Here is a 27,851-nt window from a genome sequence, read left to right as displayed (position 1 = left end):
TCCAGTTCTCAGTTGAATCCAGTGGATGATTATTTCACGGCCCAACTGGAAACTACACGGTAAGATGCATCTTTCCATGAAAACACAGGACATCTCAGTCTCTGAAACATCAGGTGAAGACACATACAATCAGGGTTAGTGTTGTTTCTCTGTTAGAGACCATGGAACAAACAGCTGCTGCCATCTACTGCTGTAGAACGTTTGTTATTCACTGCGTTTAAAAACAGCTTAGGAAAAAACGGTTTTGTAAAACAACCTGTGAACGTGCATGAAGTCTGATCAGCACTTTTAAACTCTAAAGTAGTTTCCACTTTTAAGCAGTCTTTTATTTATTGTGCTGAAATGTTGTTTGTCACTCTTATAAAGTGTTGTATATGCTGCCATGTCTCTAAGTTTATGTCTTTACAGATGGAAAGTCGCAACAATATAAAAAAAATCTGTTGCTCCAATTAGATTTTGTCTTTTTTCTTCTTTTTTGTAGTTTTTTTTAGCTTTCAAGAAACAGTCAAACCTCTGCTTTTGCCATTAATTTGTTTTATTTTTTTTTAATGATTTTGAAATACACTTGAGATTGAAAAAAACAAAATAAGAAAACAAACTCAACTGCTCCTCAGTGACACGAGCATTATGTAATTCCTTGTGTGTTATGTATTTTGTAATTATGGCCATGTGTACTCAGTGACCCGTGAGCAGCTGGATGATGTTCAAGAAAAGTTTAGGCAATGCTCAGGTTTCCTGGTTTTCTTTCTTTTTTTAATCTGTACCAGCGATAACAGAAACAGTGAAGGGTGAAATGTCTCGTGTTCAGACCTGCAACACAGACACATGGTAACTGGTGCTTTAAGTACTGTGCCACCGGATAAATCACTGGACTCTTCCACTCTACAGGTAAACTTAAACATTTATCACATGGCTAACTAACCATAGACAAATCTTCAATGTACTCTGCACACATAATATTCACAATATTCTGTTTTGCTGTTGTCCTCATCCCCAATACACCTCTAAAATATAAATACAATACATAGAAATAAACACCATGACTTGAAATCTCCCCACTTCCTATCCTGTCACCTGGTCTCTCCTGGAACCTTTATGAAGGTGCTGTGCCCCAGGGGGAATCCTTTGGCTGCGCACCGCGGAGTACACACCTGACTGGACAGGTAAGTGCTAAACACAAATAACGTAATTTATCACAATAGCACAAACTTGCTCATTTACCACTGATGATATTAGACACACACATTCACAAACACTTCTGCACTGCTTACGGTGACTCTTCCAATAATGTGCACAACTTCGGTGGAGCTTAACTTTTCCTCTCCTCTTGCAGGGGGAGCGAGTGCGCGCTCCCACACCTGCCCGACGGCACGCGATCAACCGCGGTCACGAGGTTCCCTGAAAGCTCATACATGGTCAATAAAGTTAAATATCTGTAAAGATGTGCAAATAAGCAATGTACAAAATGTATTGTGCAAACCACGGTAAATAAAGTGCTATCGTGACTCAAGTGCAATGTGCGATTATTACTATCACTTGTGCAAAGTTGTTGTTAGTCCTTAGTCCTCAGACATTCTGGACAGACAGTCCGCAACAACAATCGACGTCCCTGACATGTACTGAACATTGAAGCCGTATGGCTACAGGGCCAGGTACCATCCAGCACTGCGCATGTTGGCATCCCTCATGCGATGAAGCCACTGTAGAGCTCGATGGTCTGTCTCAAAGAAGAAAGGTCGTCCCAGCAGATAATATCTGAGGGTATCGATCGCCCACTTCATCGCCAAGCACTCCTTCTCCACCGTTGAGTATCTTGTTTCCGTGTCCAACAGCTTCAGACTCAGGAACATAACAGGGCTCATCTCTCTCCCTCCACTTCCTGCATCCGTCTGCAGGGTGAAAGGCTTGTCGAAATCCGGACTCTGGAGAACCAAGTGAGTGCAGATGGTGTCTTTGAGGTCTCTGAAGGCCCTGAAGGAGTCTTGAAAGCCGTCAGTTCCCTAGCCTCTGGTGCCAAGGCTAACAGCCAGTAGCCTTTGCTCAGGTCGAGCATGGTGATGTATTGAGCTCTACCCACCTTCTCCACCAGATCATCGATTTGGGGCATGGGGTGGGGTCAAAGTTGGATACTGCATTCAGTTATCTGAAATCAATGCAGAATCTGAGAGATCCATCTTTCTTTGGAACACGCACAATAGGGCTACACCACTCACTGCAGGGGACCTCGATTATCCCCAGCTCCAGCATCAGTTTGATCTCCTTCTGCAGAACAGGGATCAATCGCTAGGGGATCCTGTAGCTCTTCTGCCGGACTGGAATATTCTCCATCAGCCGAATCTTGTGCTGGATCAAGGAGGTGAAACCTGGCGTCTCTCTGAAAAGCTCAGGGTCAAGTAGGGGCTTGACCTCAGCCTGCTGAGTGGGAGACAGATGTGACACATCAACCGCCACGTGTTCTGCTGTAGTGGTGCTTGTTGGGGAAAAAATACTTCTCCTTTGTGTCCTCGTCCTGCACAGCACTCACAAACAACTGCTGGACCACATGCTCTGGCCAAACCTGGAACTCTTTGGGCAGATTGACATGAAAAGTCTGGTATCTCTCTGGCATATGCAGTTCATTAGTGACCTTTAAGTACGGTGGCTGGTAAGTGCAAAACAAAATTACAAAAACTGAAACACTTTTACAAATGCTCAAACAAATTTACATTTTAGAAAACAAATCCGAAACACTTTTACAAACTCTGAAACAAAAAAACAGTTTAAAAGTGCTGATCAGACTTTATGCATGTTCACAGGTTTTTTTTTTTTTTTACAAAACCATTTTTTTTTAAGCTGTTTTTAAACGCAGTGAATGACAAACGTTCTCCAGCAGTAGATGGGAGATTATTCCAACTCAGACCTTTGACAGACATGATGCTTTGACCTGTGGTAGTCAGAGCTATGATGCAGCCATCACTGATACGTCTGTGTTTCCTGCTGTCATTTTATTATCTAACCTCATTTATTAAATAACAATCCTCAAATGTTTTTTAATATCAGTCTTTTTAAACTGACAATTTCTTTTTCAGTGTAACCTGTGAGAAGAAGTTGGAAAAACAAAGAACAGAAAGATGTTCAGGAAGTTGATTCTTCTTAATGTCCATGACCAGTTCTTTCCTCCTCTGAAGGCAGCAGCTGTTTGTTCCATGGTCTCTAACAGAGAAACAACACTAACACTGACTGTGTGTGTCTTCACCTGATGTTTCAGAGACTGAGGTGTCCTGTGTTTTCATGGAAAGATGCATCTTACCGTGTAGTTTCCAGTTGGGCCCTGACACAGCCATCCACTGGTTTCAACTGAGAGCTGGAGAACTTCATGTCCACTCGTTCTACACCAACCAAGACCAGCTGGGACACCAGGTCCAGAACTTCATAGGCAGGACGTCACTGTTCAAGGATCAGATCTCCAGAGGAAACGCCTCACTGCTGCTGACAGGAGTCAAGGTTCAGGATGAAGGAAGATACAAGTGTCAAACCAACACCATGGATGGAAACAAGGAGTCATTCATCAACCTGAAAGTGGACGGTACAAAAAATACGTAACAACACAGAAAATTATCAGCTCGACTGATTTTATGTTCAGTGTATTTCTAAATGTAACGAGAAAATAATAAAAGTACGCAGATGCGTAACAACCAGAAACTCTTTGTTCCAGCTCCAGTCCATGAAGTCAACATAGTCCAGGAAGGAAACAGGATCACCTGCAGCTCTAACTGGATCTACCCTGAACCTGAACTCACCTGGTCCACCACACCTCCATCCAAAGAGACCTTCAAGAACACAACCACAGTCCAGCAGACTGAACAGCAGCTTTACAACATCAGCAGTTCTCTGATACTTTCAGACAGTGACAGTGATCTGGTCTACAGCTGCACCATCAGCACTGGAACAAACAAGAGGAGAAACCAGAGGAGAGCTACTTTTAGACGACTACGTGAGTAACACTCTACATCTAATCTGACAGATACACCAGAAAGAATATTTACTTTTTAATCTCTGTGTTCTGTTGTTTCAGCTTCTATCAATGTCTCAACATCTGAATCAACAATCTCCTGCTCTGACTCAAACACTCCTCTAACAAACTTCAGTCTCATCTGGAGATTCAACCACAGTCAGATCATGGTGACCTGGACCAGGACTGATGTCTCCTACACAGTGTCAGAGGAGTGGAGGCAGCAGGTGAAGGATGTATCAGAGTCAGGCAGCCTCACACTACAGGACCTGTCTTCAAACAAGGACGGAACATACACGTGTGAACTCAGGAATAAGGAGGAGACACTGATATTTGACACCTTAGTGAAGATAAAAGGTGAAGTAGTAAAGTTATGAGCTTTTAGTCTGTGTGAACCAGTTATCTGTGAAAACCACCAGGATGAATCATCCAGAGAAAACTAACTGACTCTTTCTCTTATTTCAGTCGATGGTGGAGGCATCACAATCGGAGTGGTTGTTGGAGTCATTTTGTTTGTAGCAGTAGTCGTCACCTGCCTGATACTGTACTTAAAAAAGAAAAAAAAGGTAATAAGACATGTTTTCTGGATCTTGGAATTAATTTATTGTGTGTCATTTGTATTGACTTGTCCTGTGGACTGAAAACATGTGTGTGTGTGTGAGATGAGGGTTAATCTGTGTGGGCGGGGCCTGATGTGTCTATAGATCTATAGATCTTGAATTGGAGACGGTTCGGTCATGCGGTCATTGACAGTCAGAGCTGTGGGCTAACATTTATTGGGTGCTGTGTTTCCTGTCGTCTCCTTCTCCATCGTTCCATACCCTTACATACTGTTGGGGTAAAATTTGAGCCGTTTTGACTTTTGACAGCAGTAAAAATACCCTAAACATCTTTCTTTTAGCCTGAAATTTGATGACTTTTCCTGAAGTGACCCAAAATACATACAAATAAAAATATTTTGTTCATTTATACTTTTATATAGGTGCTACACATTTTAGCACACTGAGGCTGTTACGGGTCAGATTTGACCCGTATCTATTCAGATGGATTGTAGGTCCACCAGTGTGGGTCAAATAAGGGAAAATTGTGGTTTTATGGAATCTTCAAATTGTGAGAATGTACATGTCATGTTTGTGTGCATTTTATATGTGAAAGAGGTGACTGTCTGTTTTCCCAAACATTTGTCCAGGTTCCTGCAGACACAGACACCTACTAGTCTTTGAGGGGAATCCTGAAAGTACTGAAATACCAACAAACAAGTGATCATATATGGGAACAGAAGAGAACAGAAGTCATCCAGAGGTCAGACGGGGCCTTCACACAGACACAAGATGTGCACCTGCACCTGCACCTGCACCTGCACCTGCACCTGCACCTGCACCTGCACCTGCACCTGCGATGTCATAAAATAATGTAGAAAGTAAAAAATTAGAATCTGGGAATCTTGGGTTGGGAGGGAGGTGGTGGGGGTCACAACATTATAAAGGTGGGTATGGGCTGCCATTGTAGTGATTGACACCATGGCAGCAAGACTGAATGTCCAACAGGCCCTGGATCTGCTCTTCAAAGATGTGTGTGATTCTGATTTAGAGGACGTGTCAGAGCAGGAAGACAACGTAGAAGAAAATTCATCAACCTTCTGAGGAAGATGACTCTGATGAAAAGGTGCAGACAGCAGGGCAGTCAAAAAAATAGTGCTATCTGTTCGTCGTCACTTCCACATCCTGTTGCAGGCAGGATGGCAGCAGAAAATGTCATTCGAAAGACTCCAGGACCCTCAAGACTGACCATCTCCCATGCAGATGACATTTTGTCAGCATTTCAGCACTTCCTTTTCTCCAGATATTGAAAAAAAAAAATCACCATTGAAATGACAAACTTGGAGGGGGTTAATCGTTATGGCCAGGAATGGAAGACCATGGATGTAATTGACCTACATGCCTACACGGGGCTTCTTATACTGGCTGGAGTGTACAGATCAGGAGGTGAGGCTGCTTCCAGTCTCTGGAACGCTGAGGCATGAAGACTGATTTTTTGAGTGGTAAACGCATGTGAAGATCCACACATGGAAAGTTTCTCACCTCTGCTTTGAATGCAGAGACTAGTTCAGGATAAGCACTTTATCCTGTGATATAGCAGTGATAACAGTGTTCAGTGGTTATATCATGAAGTTCCAAAATGTTCATGTAAATTTCAGGGTCAATAAAATATATTAAATATATAATATATTCATTATAGTTTTTATACGTTTTACTTCTTACATATATTACATGACATTATACTGTGTAACAGATCATTTTCACCAAAAACGAGTGGTGTAAAACCTAAAAAATACACTTTCCCTGCTCTTTGAAACATTTATGAAGGTTTAATCATTCATTTTTTTAAGTGGGATAAGCTATTTAAACATTCTGAATAGGTTTGTAGTTGAATATTTTGTAGAAATACTTGCTACATGGGAATTATTGGTCCAGGTCAATTTTGACCCGGACCATACTATGAGGTACAGAATATGAACAGTATGTAAGGGTTAAATAGGACAACATTAAACAGGCAACAAGCAACAGAAAGTACCGTACGAAAGCACAGTACACACAGTAATCTACATAAGAAGATATTCTGAACGTTTCCTAGGGCAGATTATCTTCTTACAGACACATTTATTCTGATTTTATGAAATCATTTTCTGATTATGGGCAGAATAGCGGATCGCTGGTTTGCGCTGATGCAGAGTCCAGCTCGGGTCTTTCTGGGTGGAGTTTGCATGTTCTCCCTGTGTCCGTGTATGTTTTCTCCGGGTTCTCCAGTTTCCTCCACCTCCAAACACACGCTCGATGGGCTGATCTGTGACTCTAAATTCACCGTAAGTGTGAGTGTGAATGTGAATGGTGTTTGTCTCTTTGTCAGCCCTGCGACAGGCTGGCGACCTGTCCAGGGTGGACCCTGCCTCTCTCCCGATACCAGCTGTGATAGGCTCCAGCAGCCCCCGTGACTCTAGTGAGGAAAAGCGGAAGATGAGATGTACGGAAGCCCTAGAAAATCGCATCACGTATCTCTCTCTCCATTTATGTCCAGTTTCTCCTGAGTGAGAGAAGCAGACACGCTGCACGTAAATGAATTATTGTAGTAATGATGTCGTTATCGCGAGAAAACGGGTGGAATAAAATGTATTTACGATCCTTTAGGGCTTCCGTAGAGATGAGAGGAATTTTCTCATTATTTTACAAACACAACAGTTGAACTATGGGAGGATGGTGTCATACAGGAGTTAAAAAGAGAAACAGAAACTGTAGAGATTAGATAATCAAATAATAATGTCGGTAATTATATCAAATTAAGTTTGTGCATCATTTACACTTAAATTGTATTGTTGTTGCTTAAAAACTTCCCTCTCATACCCACAATGTGCCTGGACTAGTTCTGAGTAGAGACGCTGTGTTAGGAGGCTGAACAACCTCGATAAAAGCAACATTTCATGAATAAGATTTGATTCTAATAGTTCTGCTGAAGTAATGGGTTTACATTTGTTCATTCAGATAATAGCCTGTGTGCACAGCAAGAGAGCGCTGTTGGGAAAAGGATTATTCACATTTAGCTCATTGGATGCGGCAATGAGCAAACTACAAAAAAAGTAGTAGTAGCGGAGTCAGAGGGGGGGGCTGGACCAGAGCTATAGACTTTTCTGTAACTCTGGGCTGGATCATGAAGGGAAGGAGACTGAGGGGAGCAGAGGAGCAGCGCTGCGTCCGTAACAGGAGGCTCGATAAATCAAATTTCTGCTGAAGATCAGCAGAACACGTGTGACAAAGGGATTTTTTTTCTCTCAGGAAGCTGTTAGAGGAGGAAGCTCCCTATTGCGAACTAACTTCATGCTGTGTTTCCAGTCGTCTCCTTCTCCGTCGTACATGAACGCTCTACATTTATTAAATATAACATGAGGATGACCAGGATCTCCTGCTCCGTGTCTCTGGTGGTGGTGACTTTTCTGTGGATGATGATTCTTGTCAGAGGAGGTGAGTGTGTTCATCACTAACAGCTGAACTAACATGAACTCAGTTTATAACCAGGAGCTTTTACTTTTCACAACATAACAAGATCATTTGAACATTTGCTGCAGATTATCTTCTTACAGACACATTTATTCTGAATATGTTTTCATTATTTTACAATAACAACTCATTTCTTTAAAAATGTCTTTTCTTGTTTGATCAGGATCAGTTAAACTTTAATAGAAGATGTCGTCATATAGGAGGTAGAAAGAGTAACAGGCTGACAGTATACATGTTAAAGAAACACTACAAATATATGAAGATAAAAGAAGTTTTAACTTTGTGAGTTGAGGAGATGTGAGTTTCGGGTTTCCTATTACTTTGTCTCTCACATGTGTTATCTGGTGGTTTGTTCATAATTATATACTTACAAACAGAAAGGCAGTTTCAGAAACAGCAACACATCTTCACTTCGCCTCTGACTTCTAGTCGACTGTTTGTGGCCAAATCTCAGTAACTATCCAATGACTGATGTCGGCTGAACTGTTATTTTTATTGGTTCAATTCTTTAGCTAATACATTTCTTGTCTAACTGACTAATAAAAAATAGATATAAATGAATGTATGTGTGTAAATGCATATGAATGCCAATAAATATTTGGTCAAAAAACAATCCTCAAATGTTATTGTCAGTCTTCTTATACTGACCAGTTCTTTCCTCCTCTGAAGGCAGCAGCTGTTTGTTCCATGGTCTCTAACAGAGAAACAACACTAACCCTGACTGTGTGTGTCTTCACCTGATGTTTCAGAGACTGAGGTGTCCTGTGTTTTCATGGAAAGATGCATCTTACCGTGTAGTTTCCAGTTGGGCCCTGACATAGCCATCCACTGGATTCAATTAAGAGCTGGACTTCACCTCCACTTGTTCTACAACAACCAAGACCAGCTGAGACACCAGGACCAGAACTGGAAACAAGGAGTCATTCATCAACCTGAAAGTGGACGGTACAGAAAATTCATCATAACACAGAAAACTGTTAGATTTGTTGTTTGCTTTTTGCGTGTTCAGTGTATTTCAAAATGTAACAAAACAAACTGTTACCTCAAATTCTTTATAAATAAAAGTACACAGATTCGTAACAACCAGATATTCTTTGTTCCAGCTCCAGTCCATGAAGTCAACATAGTTTTTGCGCCCTTCTACAGAAATACATGAAAAATAACAATATAAAATAATATAAAGTAGTAATGAAAAAAAGGCTGGATGTTTCTCTTTAAGGCCGGGGGGGTGGGGTGGGGTGGGGTGGGGGGGGGGGCTTTCCTGGTTTTCCAGCCTTCCCTTTCTCCGTCGTACATGTAGGCTTTACGTTTATATATATAACATGAGGATGACCAGGATCTCCTGCTCCGTGTCTCTGGTGGTGGTGACTTTTCTGTGGATGATGATTCTTGTCAGAGGAGGTGAGTGTGTTCATCACTAACAGGTGACAGTCTTTCCTGGGCCCGTGACGACATAATCTTAAATGTTTATAACCAGTAGTTTTTTCAGTATCACAGCATAAGATGGTACTTTATTGATCCCCATTGGGGAAATTCAGATGTTACAGCAGCACAACAGCGACCAGAAAGAAATTAAAGAATTAAATAAAAAATAAATAAATAAAAAAACATTAAAGAGGCAACAAGCAACAGAAAGTACCGTACAAAAGCACAGTACACACAGTAATCTACATAAGAAGATATTCTGAACGTTTCCTAGGGCAGATTATCTTCTTACAGACACATTTATTCTGATTTTATGAAATCATTTTCTGATTATGGGCGGAATAGCGGATCGCTGGTTTGCGCTGACGCAGAGTCCAGCTCGGGTCTTTCTGGGGGGAGTTTGCATGTTCTCCCTGTGTCCGTGTATGTTTTCTCCGGGTTCTCCAGTTTCCTCCACCTCCAAACACACGCTCAATGGGCTGATCTGTGACTCTAAATTCACAGTAAGTGTGAATGTGAATGGCGTTTGTCTCTTTGTCAGCCCTGCGACAGGCTGGCGACCTGTCCAGGACGGAAGACTTTCCCAGTACGGAAGCCCTAGAACATCGCATCACGTATCTCTCTCTCCATTTATGTCCAGTTTCTCCTGAGTGAGAGAAGCAGACACGCTGCACGCAAATGAATTACTGATGCAATTATGTCGTTATTACGGGAAAACGGGTGGAATAAAATGCATTTACGATCCTTTAGGGCTTCCGTAGAGATGAGATGAATTTTCTCAGGATTTTACAAACACAACAGTTAAACTATGGGAGGATGGTGTCATACAGGAGTTAAAAAGAGAAACAACTGTAGAGATTAGATAATCAAATAATAATGTCGGTATTATATCAAATTAATTTTGTGCACAATTTACACTTAAATTTTATTGTTGTTACTTAAAAACTTCCGAGTAGAGACGCTGTGTTAGGAGGCTGAACAACCTCGATAAAAGCAACATTTCATGAATAAGATTTGATTCCAATAGTTCTGCTGAAGTAATGGGTTTACATTTGTTCATTCAGATAATAGCCTGTGTGCACAGCAAGAGAGAGCTGTTGGGAAAAGGATTATTCACATTTAGCTCATTGGATGCAGCAATGAGCTAAATGTAAAGGAAAAGACGAACCAATGACTGTTTACTGGTTCAGTTATTTTATGCAACCTACAAAGCATCCAGAAAAATATCAAGATGCTGTTGATTGCTTGTACCGAAACGCATTTCGTTACCCGTTTATAATGTACATGTGGTGACGGCATTTATTTGCAAAACAACTTTGCACAAGTGATAGTAATAATCGCACATTGCACTTGAGTCACGATAGCACTTTATTTACCATGGTTTGCACAATACATTTTGTACATTGCTTATTTGCACATCTTTACAGATATTTAACTTTATTTATTGACCATGTATGAGCTTTCAGGGAACCTCGTGACCGCGGTTGATCGCGTGCCGTCGGGCAGGTGTGGGAGCGCGCACTCGCTCCCCCTGCAAGAGGAGAGGAAAAGTTAAGCTCCACCGAAGTTGTGCACATTATTGGAAGAGTCACCGTAAGCAGTGCAGAAGTGTTTGTGAATGTGTGTGTCTAATATCATCAGTGGTAAATGAGCAAGTTTGTGCTATTGTGATAAATTACGTTATTTGTGTTTAGCACTTACCTGTCCAGTCAGGTGTGTGCTCCGCGGTGCGCAGCCAAAGGATTCCCCCTGGGGCACAGCACCTTCATAAAGGTTCCAGGAGAGACCAGGTGACAGGATAGGACGGGGGGAGATTTCAAGTCATGGTGTTTATTTCTATGTATTGTATTTATATTTTAGAGGTGTATTGGGGATGAGGACAACAGAAAAACTGAATATTGTGAATATTATGTGTGCAGAGCACATTGAAGATTTGTCTATGGTTAGTTAGTCATGTGATAAATGTTTAAGTTTACCTGTAGAGTGGAAGAGTCCAGTGATTGATCCGGTGGCACAGTACTTAAAGCGCCAGTTACCATGTGTCTGTGTTGCAGGTCTGAACACGAGACATTTCACCCTTCACTGTTTCTGTTATCGCTGCTACTGATTAATGAAAGAAAGAAAACCAGGAAACCTGAGCATTGCCTAAACTTTTCTTGAACATCATCCAGCTGCTCACGGGTCACTGAGTTCACATGGCCATAATTACAAAATACATAACACACAAGGAATTACATAATGCTTGTGTCACTGAGGAGCAGTTGAGTTTGTTTTCTTATTTTGTTTTTTTTTCAATCTCAAGTGTAGTTCAAAATAATTAAAAAAATAAAACAAGTTAATGGCAAAACCAGAGGTTTAACTGTTTCTTGAAAGTTAAAAAAAACTACAAAAAAGAAGAAAAAAGAAAGAAAATCTAATTGGAGCAACAGAATTTTTTTATATTGTTGCTACTTTCCATCTGTAAAGACATAAACTTAGAGACATGGCAGCATATACAACACTTTATAAGAGTGACAAACAACATTTCAGCACAATAAATAAAAGACTGCTTAAAAGTGGAAACTACTTTAGAGTTTAAAAGTGCTGATCAGACTTCATGCATGTTCACAGGTTTTTTTTAAGCTGTTTTTAAACGCAGTGAATGACAAACGTTCTCCAGCAGTCGATGGGAGATTATTCCAACTCAGACCTTTGACAGACATGATGCTTTGACCTGTGGTAGTCGGAGCTATGATGCAGCCATCACTGATACATCTGTGTTTCCTGCTGTCATTTTATTATCTAACCTCATTTTTAAAATAACGATCCTCAAATGTTTTTTAATATCAGTCTTTTTAAACTGACAATTTCTTTTTCAGTGTAACCTGTGAGAAGAAGTTGGAAAAACAAAGAACAGAAGGATGTTCAGGAAGCTGATTCTTCTTAATGTCCATGACCAGTTCTTTCCTCCTCTGAAGGCAGCAGCTGTTTGTTCCATGGTCTCTAACAGACACAACACTAACCCTGACTGTATGTGTCTTCACCTGATGTTTCAGATACTGAGGTGTCCTGTGTTTTCATGGAAAGATGCATCTTACCATGTAGTTTCCAGTTGGGCCGTGAAATAATCATCCACTGGATTGAACTGAGAGCTGGAGACCTTCGTGTCCACTCGTTCTACAACGACCAAGACCAGCTGGGACACCAGGACCAGAACTTCAGAGGCAGGACGTCACTGTTCAAGGATCAGATCTCCAGAGGAAACGCCTCACTGCTGCTGACAGGAGTCAAGGTTCAGGATGAAGGAAGATACAAGTGTCACACCAGCACCATCACTGGAAACAAGGAGTCATTCATCAACCTGAAAGTGGACGGTACAAAAAATACGTAACAACACAGAAAATGATCAGCTTGACTGATTTTTTATGTTCAGTGTGTTTGTAAATGTAACGAGAAAATAATAAAAGTACACAGATGCGTAACAACTAGATCTTCTTTGTTCCAGCTCCAGTCCATGAAGTCAACATAGTCCAGGAAGGAAACAGGATCACCTGCAGCTCTAACTGGATCTACCCTGAACCTGAACTCACCTGGTCCACCACACCTCCATCCAAAGAGACCTTCAAGAACACAACCACAGTCCAGCAGACTGAACAGCAGCTTTACAACATCAGCAGTTCTCTGATACTTTCAGACAGTGACAGTGATCTGGTCTACAGCTGCACCATCAGCACTGGAACAAACCAGAGGAGAAACCAGAGGAGAAACCAGAGGAGAGCTACTTTTAGACGTCTACGTGAGTAACACTCTACATCTGACCTGACAGATTAACCAGAAAGAATATTTACTTTTTAATCTCTGTGTTCTATTATTCCAGCTTCTATCACTGTGTCCAAAACTGAATCAACAATCTCCTGCTCTGACTCAAACACTCCTCAAACAAACCTCAGTCTCATCTGGAGATTCAACCACAGTCAGATCATGGTGAACTGGACCAGGACTGATGTCTCCTACACAGTGTCAGAGGAGTGGAGGCAGCAGGTGAAGGATGTATCAGAGTCAGGCAGCCTCACACTACAGGACCTGTCTTCAAACCAGGAGGGAATATACACGTGTGAACTCAGGGATGAGGAGGAGACACTGATATTTGACACCTTAGTGAAGATAGAGAAAGGTGAAGTAGTAAAGTTATGATGTTTCAATTTATATGAACAAGAACTATTATTTTCTGTAACATCTGTGTGACCTGTAACATCAAAACATCAGAAAACAGCAGGATGGTGCATTCAGGGAAAATGAACTGACTCTTTCTTTATTTCAGGTAATTCAGTCAATGGTGGACTCATAGGTGGAGCGGTTGCAGCCGTTGTAGTTGTTTTGGCAGTAGTTGCCCTGGTACTGAACTGGAAACATAAAAAAAAAGGTAAAAAGATGTGAACTCTCAACCTTTGAATTAATGTATTTTGTGCTGTTTGTATTAATGATTAACTTCTGGTCTCAAAACCTTTTTACTTCAGGTCAAATGAAGACAACTCTGGACTCTCCTGTATTCAGTGCGACGGTTTAATGGGGAATGTTTGCTTTTATTTCAAGAAATCAGCTCCAGTCTCTCTGCTCTCTACTCTGGATGTGCGCTCTACCTAAAATGTATATATAACCTATATATAAATATAGTATATAAAACCTGTACATAAAACATGTTGCATCAGGTGATTATGAAGAATCAGTTAATTTCAGCAGTGTTTAAATGTAAAGCTGCTCTGAAACTGATCATTGGGAGCCATCTAGTGGTTTCTGATGATATTGCACAACTTACTGTAAATGTTCAATATATTGACAGTGTCCAGTTTTCCCAGCCAGCCACCAAAGAGAAAAAGATCCGTGAGGAAGAGAGGTTAAGCCACGGCGGAAAACACTACTGTAAATGCCACTGTATTTGCCTTTGTTTGTTTCATGGCTGCAGTTATATTCAGCCTGGAACTAATGTTAATTGCCTTTGTGTTGCTGCGGCGGCCAAAATGATAACGCTGCGTTGCAAAGCATGGCCCAAGATGTGTTAAGGACCTCTCTCAGTGACCAACGAGGTATTTTTCTGTACATTTGTGATGTATTTTCTTTATGTTTACACAGCACAATTTTTCTGCTTTGTTATTTTATGTGCAGTCATTTTTGCAAACTGCTATTTTTTATTGTTTATGTATTAGGTATCACGGCATGAAAGCAAGAGGGCGAGATGAATGGAGAAAGGCCTGAATAAATGCCACTTTCAAAGAACCCGATCCCTGTCTGTCGTGACGAGAGCTACAACTACGAAAAGGAAACTCAGTCACTAACAGGCAAAGCCACAGGTTTCTCATTAAAAGAGCAACAATCCTCCTAAAGCTACTCTAAAACTGATCAGGCAGTGGCAATTTACTCATCCCTCGCACCAGATACAAAGAAGGGGAGGCAGCTTTTAGTGTATATGCTCCACAAAAATGGAAAATCCTTGCCTGACACAGTTAGACATCCACATCAGTAGTCATCTTTAAAAACGGATTAAAAACCGACAAAATACACACATATGATTGTTTACTTGCACTTATACTTTTAAATTGATTCCGAACTGATTTTTATGTAACTGTTTGTATTGAAATGCACTTTATAAATAAAATCGAATTGAACTGAATTGATTTACAGGGATGAAGTAAAACAACTCTACAGAAAAAAATATTAATCTTTGAATTGTAAAACTGAACAAAATGACTTCTTGCACATTATGTTGCTTTGTATGGAGCCAGAATCCAGTATTAAATCTTTGACAATGTAACAAAAGTGTTGTTGTTTTATTTTTAAATGTTTTTCTTTTAAATGTGTTTTAGACATAAACTCAGACTGACCTTCACCTAATGATATGACACTATCTTCTTATTCACTAACTTATTATTGTCACCTTGCTTTGTTTACTGACCACTAATAAAGTTTTTGTTTTAAAGTCTCATTTGATTTAAAGTATCTGCTCCAAAATTCAACAAACACCAAATCCCACAATCCTCTGCAGGACATTCACCATGAGGATGACATCTGTTTGTTTTGTGCTTTAATGTTGGTTAGATGACATTATTTTACCTAAATAAGCCGAGAAAATGGAGGAAATCAACTTGTTATCAGGACAAATTAAAATAAATAATATGTATGAATGCATGGCCGCTTAGGGCTTCCGTAGTATTGATCCCACATGGAGAAATTTCTTTTTCTTTTCACACATCCATTCATTGACAGTCAGAGCTGTGGGCTAACATTTATTGGGTTGGAGTTATTTGTGGGATGTGAACCTGTGACCACCGGGTTCCAAAATATATTAGATGTGTTGATGTTTTACAGTTCATAACAACACCTTCTTTTTTTATGTTATAATTTGAGACAGAACGAACAGAGGGACGGGACACTTCCTGTCTCCAATTGACAGGTGAGTAACACACACACAAGCAGTAACACATAAAAAAGCTTTCACTGTTAGTGTTGTATTAATAAGGAAAAGATTCCAGATAAACCTAATTCATTTCTCACAGTGTTGACATCAGATCCAACACAGGATTGATCTGATCCTGGTTCTTAGTCTGGTCTGGAGCAGGTTAGCTGCAGAGGATAAATCACCAGGATAAAGTTAACCTGCTTTTGAGACTAAGTTCATCCAGGATAACCAACATATCCAGGATTAATCCCCTCTCCTGGTTTTGATGCAGTACCCATCTGGTCCAGGCAACTCTCTCTTAATGACAATAATGAAACTAGACTTCAGACCAACACAGAAAAAGAACAGGGAACACACTCATGAGGGGAATGGAACAACGCATGTGCAGCAGCAGACACCTGATAAACCTGATGCAGTCAGGTGTCAGGAAGTCCAGGCTTTTATAAAAACATATCCCATCCGAGGGGTTAGGGAGTGGCCAGAGTCCGGACAACAAGATCCACATCAGGAGTGTCAGGGGTGGAGTCAAAGGGCACAGCAGAGAGGAGGGAGGCTGGAACAGGAGGAGAAGGAGGGGCAGTGGGAGGAGCAGGGCTTCATCCGTAACAGGTGGTTAGATATCAAGTATTTAACATTAAACCTGTACTTCACCTGCAGAACTGGTGTCACAAAGGGAAGCTGTTAGAGGAGAAAGCTCTTCTCTCTACATGGAACTAACTTCATGCTGTGTTTCCAGTCGTCTCCTTCTCCATCGTACATGAACACTCATTTATTATCACATTTATTAAATATAACATGAGGATGACCAGGATCTCCTGCTCCGTGTCTCTGGTGGTGGTGACTTTTCTGTGGATGATGATTCTTGTCAGAGGAGGTGAGTGTGTTCATCACTAACAGCTGAACTAACATGAACTCAGTTTATAACCAGGAGCTTCTACTTTTCACAACATAACAAGATCATTTGAACATTTTCTGCAGATTATCTTCTTATAGACACATTTATTCTGACTTTATGGAGTTATTCATTCATTATTTTACAGAAACAACTCATCTCTTTTAAACTATCTTTTCTTGTTTCATCAGGATCAATTCATCCTTATAAGAAGATGTCGTCATATAGGAGTTAAAAGAGGAACAGACTGACACTGTAGAGATCAGATAAACATGACAAATGTATGAAGATATAACTTTACTTTTACTGTGAAAACTTCCTGAAAACTCGACTTGGACATTTGTAAAGCTGAATACGAACATGATAGAGGAACATGTTTCCTGCTGTCTTCTTATTAAATGTTAATGTCAGTCTTTTTAAACTGACCATTTCTTGTTTGTTCCATGGTCTCCAACAGAGAAACAACACTAACCCTGACTGTATGTGTCTTCACCTGATGTTTCAGACACTGAGGTGTCCTGTGTTTTCATGGAAAGATGCATCTTACCGTGTAGTTTCCAGTTGGGCCCTCAAATAGCCATCCACTGGTTTCAACTGAGAGCTGGAGAACTTCGTGTCCACTCGTTCTACAACAACCAAGACCAGCTGGGACACCAGGACCAGAATTTCAGAGGCAGGACGTCACTGTTCAAGGATCAGATCTCCAGAAGAAACGCCTCACTGCTGCTGACAGGAGTCAAGTTTCAGGACCAGGACAGATACAAGTGTCACACCAGCACCATCACTGGAAGCAAGGAGTCATTCATCAACCTGAAAGTGGACGGTACAAAAAATATGTAATAACACAGAAAATTGTCAGCTTGACTGATTTTATGTTCAGTGTGTTTGTAAATGTAAGAAAATAATAAAAGTACACAGATGCGTAACAACCAGATCTTCTTTGTTCCAGCTCCAGTCCATGAAGTCAACATAGTCCAGGAAGGAAACAGGATCACCTGCAGCTCTAACTGGATCTACCCTGAACCTGAACTCACCTGGTCCACCACACCTCCATCCAAAGAGACCTTCAAGAACACAACCACAGTCCAGCAGACTGAACAGCAGCTTTACAACATCAGCAGTTCTCTGATACTTTCAGACAGTGACAGTGATCTGGTCTACAGCTGCACCATCAGCACTGGAACAAACCAGAGGAGAAACCAGAGGAGAAACCAGAGGAGAGCTACTTTTAGACGACTACGTGAGTAACACTCTACATCTGATCTGACAGATAAATTACTAAGTCAAGTTCTTTAAGAATGTTTTTTTCCAACCTGTCTTCCATCATTTCAGCTTCTATCATTGTGTCCAAAGCTGAATCAACAATCTCCTGCTCTGACTCAAACACTCCTCTAACAAACTTCAGTCTCATCTGGAGATTCAACCACAGTCAGATCATGGTGAACTGGACCAGGACTGATGTCTCCTACACAGTGTCAGAGGAGTGGAGGCAGCAGGTGAAGGATGTATCAGAGTCAGGCAGCCTCACACTACAGGACCTGTCTTCAAACCAGGAGGGAATATACACGTGTGAACTCAGGGATGAGGAGGAGACACTGATATTTGACACCTTAGTGAAGATAAAAGGTGAAGTAGTAAAGTTATGAGCTTTTAGTCTGTGTGAACCAGTTATCTGTGAAAAACACCAGGATGAATCATCCAGAGAAAACTGACTCTTTCTCTTATTTCAGTCGATGGTGGAGGCATCACAATCGGAGTGGTTGTTGGAGTCATTTTGTTTTTAGTAGTAGCCGTCGTCTGCCTGATACTGTACTTAAAAAAGAAAAAAGGTAAGAAGACATGTTTTCTGGACCTTGAAATGGAATGTCCAAGTGTCTCTTGTCTGATCATCTCACTGGTTTATTTACATTTTGTTTGCAGGGAGAACAGAGAAAGACCCTAATACATCAGTGCATCATCAGAATAGTGAACTCCTGTCCAGGAACAGTTTACTTCAAAAAAATGAAGACAGAGGTCTCCAACCTGATCTACAGACATGACATTAAACCTGAATGTTCACAAGTGAGATGTCTGTGAAGGTTCTCAGTCATCCAGGTCATGATAATCCAAAAAAGTGTTGAATAAGGTGAACTGGACTTCTTAAAGAGATTTAATTTACCAACTATTTATAATTCAGTTTTGACTTCTGTCCCCAAGAATTTCAACAACATTCACACCTTGAGCCTCCAGGCTCCCATGGACAATTGCCTCGTTAGAGCTCTATTCATAGGATAAGTAGCCCAGGCACACAGTTCCCCCCATTCAAGGACAGGTAAGTACCAGCCATTATGCTAATGAGTGACCCCAGTTTCTGGTCAAGCAAGTTTCGGGTGGGTGTTACCCACAGAGTTTATTCCTATTTAAACTTCCATTTCCCACTAGTTTATCAGAACTGAAGAAGCTACTCGGATGAGTGGTGAAACGTCTTCAAGAAATTCTACAAGTCCAGTCGATCTTATTCAAAGCTTTTTTTTGGATTCACAAGTGAGACACGATGGAGGGATTAGATCTCCTGTCTGGCCTGGGAGTGTCTGGGGGTTCCTCCTCGACCTGGACAAGATAAGTGGAAGACGATGGACGGACAGTTGGATGTTTCACAGAGACAGTGTTAAACATTTTTTCCATGTGATTTGGAGCCATGATTTGTCTTTATTTTGATTTATTGGAAAATTAACTGACTCTTTCTGTGTGGTTGCAGCCGTTGTAGTATTTTTTGCATCAGTCTTGGCCGTTGTACTGAACTGGAAACATAATAAAGGGAAAAAGATGTGAACTCTCAACCTTTGAATTCATTTATTTTGTGCTGTTTGTATTAATGATCAGGTCAAATGAAGACGACACTGAACTCTCCTGATGATCATGAGCTTTGAGACGTTCATGTCAAATAGACAAACTGAAAGAGAAAGAGCTGAAAAGAATTAACCTCTGAACTATGGACTGGAGGATTAAATGATGCTCTGATAAATGAATTTGTTGAATTAGCAGACACAAGTGACCAGCTTAAAGTACAGTGTGAACACATCTCATCTTTCTCATAGAAATGTTCTAAGACAGTTCTTTATTTATTAAACCAAATGACAGCTTTTTCACACAGTAGTTTGAGATTAAAACCCCTAAACCCTAAAATCGAAGGAATTGATGTGATGTAAGGTCAAAGGTCAGCATATTGTAAATGGAGTTGAGTCATTATGGGACACAAGGAACAATATGCAAAAGAAATCAGGAGCACATCTCATCTTCCACATCGCTTAATCCTGCACTAGGGTCGCGGGGGTTGCTGGAGCCTGTCGCAGGGCTAACACTGAGACATACAACCATTCACTGTGGTGCCCTATCAGGAGCACATGTATGAATGAATTTATTTTAGATTAGGCCAAAGGTCGGCATACTGTAAATGGAATCTGATTTTTCTCTACATTATAGCAGTGAAATATAACTAATAATATATAACATATAAAATATAACTTGACTCATCTTTGAGGTGATTTTCTCCACATTTCTCCAGTAAAAGCACGTAGGCTTTATGTATCTTTTAGGACCTTCACTTTGCTCAAGCATCATGCCTACTTAGTCACTCTAGTTCGGGCACAACGAAAATCAAACAGCGGTTCACTTTATCGCGGTCTCAGAGAGGAAGACACACTTCTGCTCGGTAGAACAGACTCTGAGGTATAAACTGCGCCGCCTGCTAAAGATGCTGAGGGTGCCTGCACAATCACATCCGGAACAAAAACGGATGTGTTTATGCAGACACCCTCAGAGCTGTAGATAGCTCTGGCCTCCCCCAACCTAACCCTGCCCCTGGGGAGGAGTCTCCTCGAGTCCGGCCAATAAGATGCATATTGGGGAGTCTCAGGGGGCGGAGTCAGAGGGGGGAGGGGGGCTGGACCAGAGCTATAGAGTTTCTGTAACTCTGGGCTGGACCATGAAGGGAAGGAGACTGAGAGGAGCAGAGGAGCAGCGCTGCGTCCGTAACAGGTGGCTCGATAAATCAAATTTCTGCTCCAGATCAGCAGAACACGTGTGACAAAGGGATTTTTTTCCTCTCAGGAAGCTGTTAGAGGAGGAAGCTCCCTATTACGAACTAACTTCATGCTGTGTTTCCAGTCGTCTCCTTCTCCGTCATACATGAACACTCTACATTCATTAAATATAACATGAGGATGACCAGGATCTCCTGCTCCGTGTCTCTGGTGGTGGTGACTTTTCTGTGGATGATGATTCTTGTCAGAGGAGGTGAGTGTGTTCATCACTAACAGCTGAACTAACATGAACTCAGTTTATAACCAGGAACTTCTACTTTTCACAACATAACAAGATCATTTGAACATTTGCTGCAGATTATCTTCTTACAGACACATTTATACTGAATATTTTCTCATTATTTTACAAAAACAACTCATTTCTTTAAAAATTTTCTTTTCTTGTTTGATCATGATCAGTTAAACTTTAATAGAAGATGTCGTCATATAGGAGGTAGAAAGAGTAACAGGCTGACAGTATACATGTTAAAGAAACACCTCAAATATATGAAGATATGAAAGAAGTTTTAACTTTGTGAGTTGAGGAGATGTGAGTTTCGGGTTTCCTATTACTTTGTCTCTCACATGTGTTACCTGGTGCTTTGTTCCTAATTATATACTTACAAACAGAAAGGCGGTTTCTGACTGCTGCTGCCCTTGCCTCAGCAGTCAGAAATGCCAACCACAAACCACTGCAAAGCACATCTTCACTTCTGTTTGTCAATTAATATTTATAAGAAGATGTCGACATATAGGAGTTAAAAAGAGAAACAGAATCGGTAGAGATCAAATAAACCAACACATCAAGATATAACTATATTTTACAGCTTCCTGAAAACTCTCTTAGTTGAACTTTCATGAAGATGAATCCAGACATCAGTGATGAACCTGTTTCTTGATGTCTTCTTATTATCTAATATGATTTTGTTGTTGTTGTTGTTGTTTTTGTTTTTTTTTTAAGTCAAATGTTAGTATCAGTCTTTTTAAACTTACCATTTCTTTTTCAGAGTAACCTGTAAGTGGAAGCGACAAAACATCAGGTCCACAGTGAAATTATATACAAACTACAGAAAGATTGCAAACTAAAGGTTAACATTACTCCTCTGAAAGCAGCAGCAACATTAACCCTGTGTTTGTCTGATGGAGGTGATGCCTTTAACAAACAGCTGCTTCTGCTTACTTTGGTTTGTTTGCTCATCGTGTGCAAACAAAGAGGAACAAGAGAAAGAGGAATTAACGGCTCAGTGAACCACCATAATAAAAAACTGTAAAGAAGTTCTGTAAACCTGCAGGGAATTTCTGCAGAGGTGTGGATTTCCTCTCGTTCTTAATTCTTTTTGGATGTGTGCGTCTTTCCAAACTTCCTTCAGTGAACCAGCATAGACGTTGAAGCTGAACACAGCCATTATTGACACGTCTGGGTTTATTTCTGTCTTCACCTGAACATGTTGTCATATAAGAGTTAAAAGGGAAACAGACTGACACTGTAGAGATTAGATAAACATGACAATGTATGAAGATATAACTTTACTTTTACTGTGAAAACTTCCTGACACTCGACTTGGACATTTGTAAAGCTGAATACGAACATGATAGAGGAACATGTTTCCTGCTGTCTTCCTATTAAATGTTAATGTCAGTCTTTTTAAACTGACCATTTCTTTTTCAGAGTCACCTGTAAGAGTAAGTAGCAAAACCTCAGGTCCACAGTCAAATTATATGTAAATTATATGCAAATCACAGGACGATCCGTACTAACAGTTAATTATTCCTCCTCTGAAGGCAGCAGCTGTTTGTTCCATGGTCTCTAACAGAGAAACAACACTAACCCTGACTGTATGTGTCTTCACCTGATGTTTCAGAGACTGAGGTGTCCTGTGTTTTCATGGAAAGATGCATCTTACCGTGTAGTTTCCAGTTGGGCCCTGAAATAATCATCCACTGGATTCAACTGAGAGCTGGAGAACAGGACAGGACCTGTCTTCAAACCAGGAGGTTTCTCATAGAAATGTTCTAAGACAGTTCTTTATTTATTAAACCAAATGACAGCTTTTTGACACAGTAGTTTGAGATTAAAACCCCTAAACCCTAAAATCGAAGGAATTGATGTGATGTAAGGTCAAAGGTCAGCATATTGTAAATGGAGTTGAGTCATTATGGAACACAAGGAACAATATGCAAAAGAAATCAGGAGCACATCTCATCTTCCACACCGCTTAATCCTGCACTAGGGTCGCGGGGGTCACTGGAGCCTATCGCAGGGCTAACACTGAGACATACAACCATTCACTGTGGTGCCCTATCAGGAGCACATGTATGAATGAATTTATTTTAGATTAGGTCAAAGGTCGGCACACTGTAAATGGAATCTGATTTTTCTCTACATTATAGCAGTGAAATATAACTAATAATATATAACATATAAAATATAACTTGACTCATCTTTGAGGTGATTTTCTCCACATTTCTCCAGTAAAAGCACGTAGGCTTTATGGATCTTTTAGGACCTTCACTTTGCTCAAGCATCATGCCTACTTAGTTACTCTATTTCGGGCACAACGAAAATCAAACAGCGGTTCACTTTATCGCGGTCTCAGAGAGGAAGACACACTTCTGCTCGGTAGAACAGACTCTGAGGTATAAACTGCGCCGCCTGCTAAAGATGCTGAGGGTGCCTACACAATCACATCCGGAACAAAAACGAAAGTGTTTATGCAGACACCCTCAGAGCTATCTATAGCTCTGAGGGTGTCTGCATAAACACTTTCGTTATCGTTCCGGATGTGATTGTGCAGACACCCTCAGAGCTATAGATAGCTCTGGACACCCCCTAACCTAACCCTGCCCCTGGGGAGGAGTCTCCTCGAATCCAGCCAATAAGATCCGTATCGGGGAGTCTCAGGGGGCGGAGTCAGAGGGGGAAGGGGGGCTGGACCAGAGCTATAGACTTTTCTGTAACTCTGGGCTGGACCATGAAGGGAAGGAGACTGAGAGGAGCAGAGGAGCAGCGCTGCGTCCGTAACAGGTAGCTCGATAAATCAAATTTCTGCTCCAGATCAGCAGAACACGTGTGACAAAGGGATTTTTTTCCTCTCAGGAAGCTGTTAGAGGAGGAAGCTCCCTATTGCGAACTAACTTCATGCTGTGTTTCCAGTCGTCTCCTTCTCTGCCGTACATGAACACTCTACATTTATTAAATATAACATGAGGATGACCAGGATCTCCTGCTCCGTGTCTCTGGTGGTGGTGACTTTTCTGTGGATGATGATTCTTGTCAGAGGAGGTGAGTGTGTTCATCACTGACAGCTGAACTAACATGAACTCAGTTTATAACCAGGAGCTTCTACTTTTCACAACATAACAAGATCATTTGAACATTTGCTGCAGATTATCTTCTTACAGACACATTTATTCTGGATATTTTTTCATTATTTCACAATAACAACTCATTTCTTTAAAAATGTCTTTTCTGGTTTGATCAGGATCAGTTAAACTTTAATAGAAGATGTCGTCATATAGGAGGTAGAAAGAGTAACAGGCTGACAGTATACATGTTAAAGAAACACTACAAATATATGAAGATGAAGATGAAAGAAGTTTTAACTTTGTGAGTTGAGGAGATGTGAGTTTCGGGTTTCCTATTACTTGGTCTCTCACATGTGTTATCTGGTGCTTTGTTCATAATTATATACTTACAAACAGAAAGGCGGTTTCAGAAACAGCAACACAACTTCACTTCCCCTCTGACTTCTAGTCGGCTGTTTGTGACCAAATCTCAGAAACTATCCAATGACTGATGTCGGCTGAACTGTTATTTTTATTGGTTCAATTCTTCAGCTAATACATTTCTTGTCTAACTAACTAATAAAAAATAGATATAAATGAATGTATGTGTGTAAATGCATATGAATGCCAATAAATATTTGGTCAAAAAACAATCCTCAAATGTTAATGCCAGTCTTCTTATATTGACCAGTTCTTTCCTCCTCTGAAGGCAGCAGCTGTTTGTTCCATGGTCTCTAACAGAGAAACAACACTAACCCTGACTGTATGTGTCTTCACCTGATGTTTCAGAGACTGAGGTGTCCTGTGTTTTCATGGAAAGATGCATCTTACCGTGTAGTTTCCAGTCAGGCTCTGACGTCGTCATCCACTGGTTTCTACAAAAAACAACAGGAAACCTTCGTGTCCACTCGTTCTACAACAACCAAGACGAGCTGGGACACCAGGACCAGAACTTCAGAGGCAGGACGTCACTGTTCAAGGATCAGATCTCCAGAGGAAACGCCTCACTGCTGCTGACAGGAGTCAAGGTTCAGGACCAGGACAGATACAAGTGTCACACCAGCACCTTGTCTGGAAACAAGGAGTCATTCATCAACTTGAAAGTGGACGGTACAAAAAATCCGTTATAACACAGAAAATTATCAGCTTGACTGATTTTATGTTCAGTGTGTTTGTAAATGTAACGAGATGTTACCTCAAATTCTTTATAAATAAAATTACACAGATGCGTAACAACCAGATCTTCTTTGTTCCAGCTCCAGTCCATGAAGTCAACATAGTCCAGGAAGGAAACAGGATCAACTGCAGCTCTAACTGGATCTACCCTGAACCTGAACTCACCTGGTCCACCACACCTCCATCCAATGAGACCTTCAAGAACACAACCACAGTCCAGCAGACTGAACAGCAACTTTACAACATCAGCAGTTCTCTGATACTTTCAGACAGTGACAGTGATCTGGTCTACAGCTGCACCATCAGCACTGGAACAAACCAGAGGAGAAACCAGAGGAGAGCTACTTTTAGACGACTACGTGAGTAACACTCTACATCTGATCTGACAGATAAATTACTAAGTCAAGTTTTTTAAGAATGTTTTTTCCAACCTGTGTTCTATTATTTCAGCTTCTATCATTGTGTCCAAAGCTGGATCAACAATCTCCTGCTCTGACTCAAACACTCCTCTACCAAACTTCAGTCTCATCTGGAGATTCAACCACAGTCAGATCATGGTGAACTGGACCAGGACTGATGTGAACTACACAGTGTCAGAGGAGTGGAGGCAGCAGGTGAAGGATGTATCAGAGTCAGGCAACCTCACACTACAGGACCTGTCTTCAAACCAGGAGGGAATATACACGTGTGAACTCAGGGATGAGGAGGAGACACTGATATTTGACACCTTAGTGAAGATAAAAGGTGAAGTAATAAAGTTTGGATGTTTTAGTTCATATGAACAAGAACTATTATTTTCTGTAACATCTGTGTGACCTGTAACATCAACACATCAGAAAACACCAGGATGGTGCATTCAGGGAAAATGAACTGACTCTTTCTTTATTTCAGGGAATTCAGTCAATGGTGGACTCATAGGTGGAGTGGTTGCAGCCGTTGTAGTAGTTTTGGCAGCAGTTGCCCTGGTACTGGAAACATAAAAAAAGGTAAAAAAGATGTGAACTCTCAACCTTTGAATTAATTTATTTTGTGCTGTTTGTATTAATGATTAACTTCTGGTCTCAAAACCTTTTTACTTCAGGTCAAATGAAGACGACTCTGAACTCTCCTGTATTCAGTGCAACGGTTGAACAGCGAATGTTTGCTTTTATTTCAAGAAATCAGCTCCAGTCTCTCTGCTCTCTACTCTGGATGTGCGCTCTACCTAAAATGTATATATAACCTATATATAAATATAGTATATACAACCTGTATATAAAACATGTGATTGTGAAGAATAAGTTAATTTCATCAGTGTTTAAATCTAAAGCTGCTCTGAAACCAATCATTGGGAACCATCTAGTGGTTTCTGATGGTATTGCACAACTTACTGTAAATGGTCAATATATTGACAGTGTCCAGTTTTTCCAGCCAGCCACCAAAGAGAAAAAGATCCATGAGGAAGAGAGGTTAAGCCACGGCGGAAAACACTACTGTAAATGCCACTGTATTTGCCTGTGTTTGTTTCATGGCTGCAGTTGTACTCAGCCTGGAACTAATGTTAATTGCCTTTGTGTTGCCGCGGCGGCCAAAATGATAACGCTGCGTTGCAAAGCATGGCCCAAGATGTGTTAAGGACCTCTCTCAGCGGCCAACGAGGTATTTTTCTGTACATTCGTGATGTATTTTCTTTATATCTACACAGCACAAATTTTCTGCTTTGTTATTTTATGTGCAGTCATTTTTGCGAACTGCTATGTTTTATTGTTTATGTATTAGGTATCACGGCATGAAAGCAAGAGGGCGAGATGGATGGAGAAAGGCCTGAATAAATGCCACTTTCAAAGAACCCGATCCCTGTCTGTCGTGACGAGAGCTACAACTACGAAAAGGAAACTCAGTCACTAACAGGCAAAGCCACAGGTTTCTCATTAAAAGAGCAACAATCGTCCTAAAGCTACTCTAAAACTGATCAGGCAGTGGCAATTTACTCATATTTAAAAACAGTAGCCATCTTTAACAACGGATTAAAAACCGGCAAAATACACACATGATTGTTTACTTGCACTTATACTTTTCAATTGATTCCGAACTGATTTTTATGTTACTGTTTGTATTAATCTTTGAATTGTAAAACTGAACAAAATGACTTCTTGCACTTTATGTTGCTTTGTATGGAGCCAGAATCCAGTATTTAATCTTTGACAATGTAACAAAAGTGTTGTTGTTTAAATGTTTTTCTTTTAAATGTGTTTTAGACATAAGCTCAGACTGACCTTCACCTAATGATATGACACTATCTTCTTATTCACTAACTTATTATTGTCACCTTGCTTTGTTTACTGACCACTAATAAAGTTTTTGTTTTAAAGTCTCATTTGATTTAAAGTATCTGCTCCAAAATTCAACAAACACCAAATCCCACAATCCTCTGCAGGACATTCACCATGAGGATGACATCTGTACCCCCACCCACGTGATTGACATCTGTGTGTGTGTGTGTGTGTGTGTGTGTGTGTGTGTGTGTGTGTGTGTGTGTGTGTGTGAGTGAGTGAGTGAG

General features: G+C 40.7%; 1 protein-coding gene and 1 long non-coding RNA gene across 2 annotated transcripts in view; both read left to right on the top strand.

Annotated features, from left to right (window-relative positions):
- LOC124995449 overlaps window positions 1-27,851 on the top strand; it is a 756,577-nt gene that overhangs the window by 299,264 nt on the left and 429,462 nt on the right. The window lies entirely within an intron of this gene.
- LOC124995496 lies at window positions 564-1,510 on the top strand. Its single transcript, XR_007110714.1, has 2 exons — window positions 564-1,163; window positions 1,334-1,510. It is a non-coding gene; the product is annotated as an uncharacterized LOC124995496 (long non-coding RNA).

The sequence above is a fragment of the Mugil cephalus genome, chromosome 18, assembly GCF_022458985.1.
Source record: "Mugil cephalus isolate CIBA_MC_2020 chromosome 18, CIBA_Mcephalus_1.1, whole genome shotgun sequence".
Lineage (NCBI taxonomy): Eukaryota > Metazoa > Chordata > Actinopteri > Mugiliformes > Mugilidae > Mugil > Mugil cephalus.
Note: the sequence above shows the minus strand (reverse complement) of the source record. Positions and strands in the feature narration are given on the sequence as shown.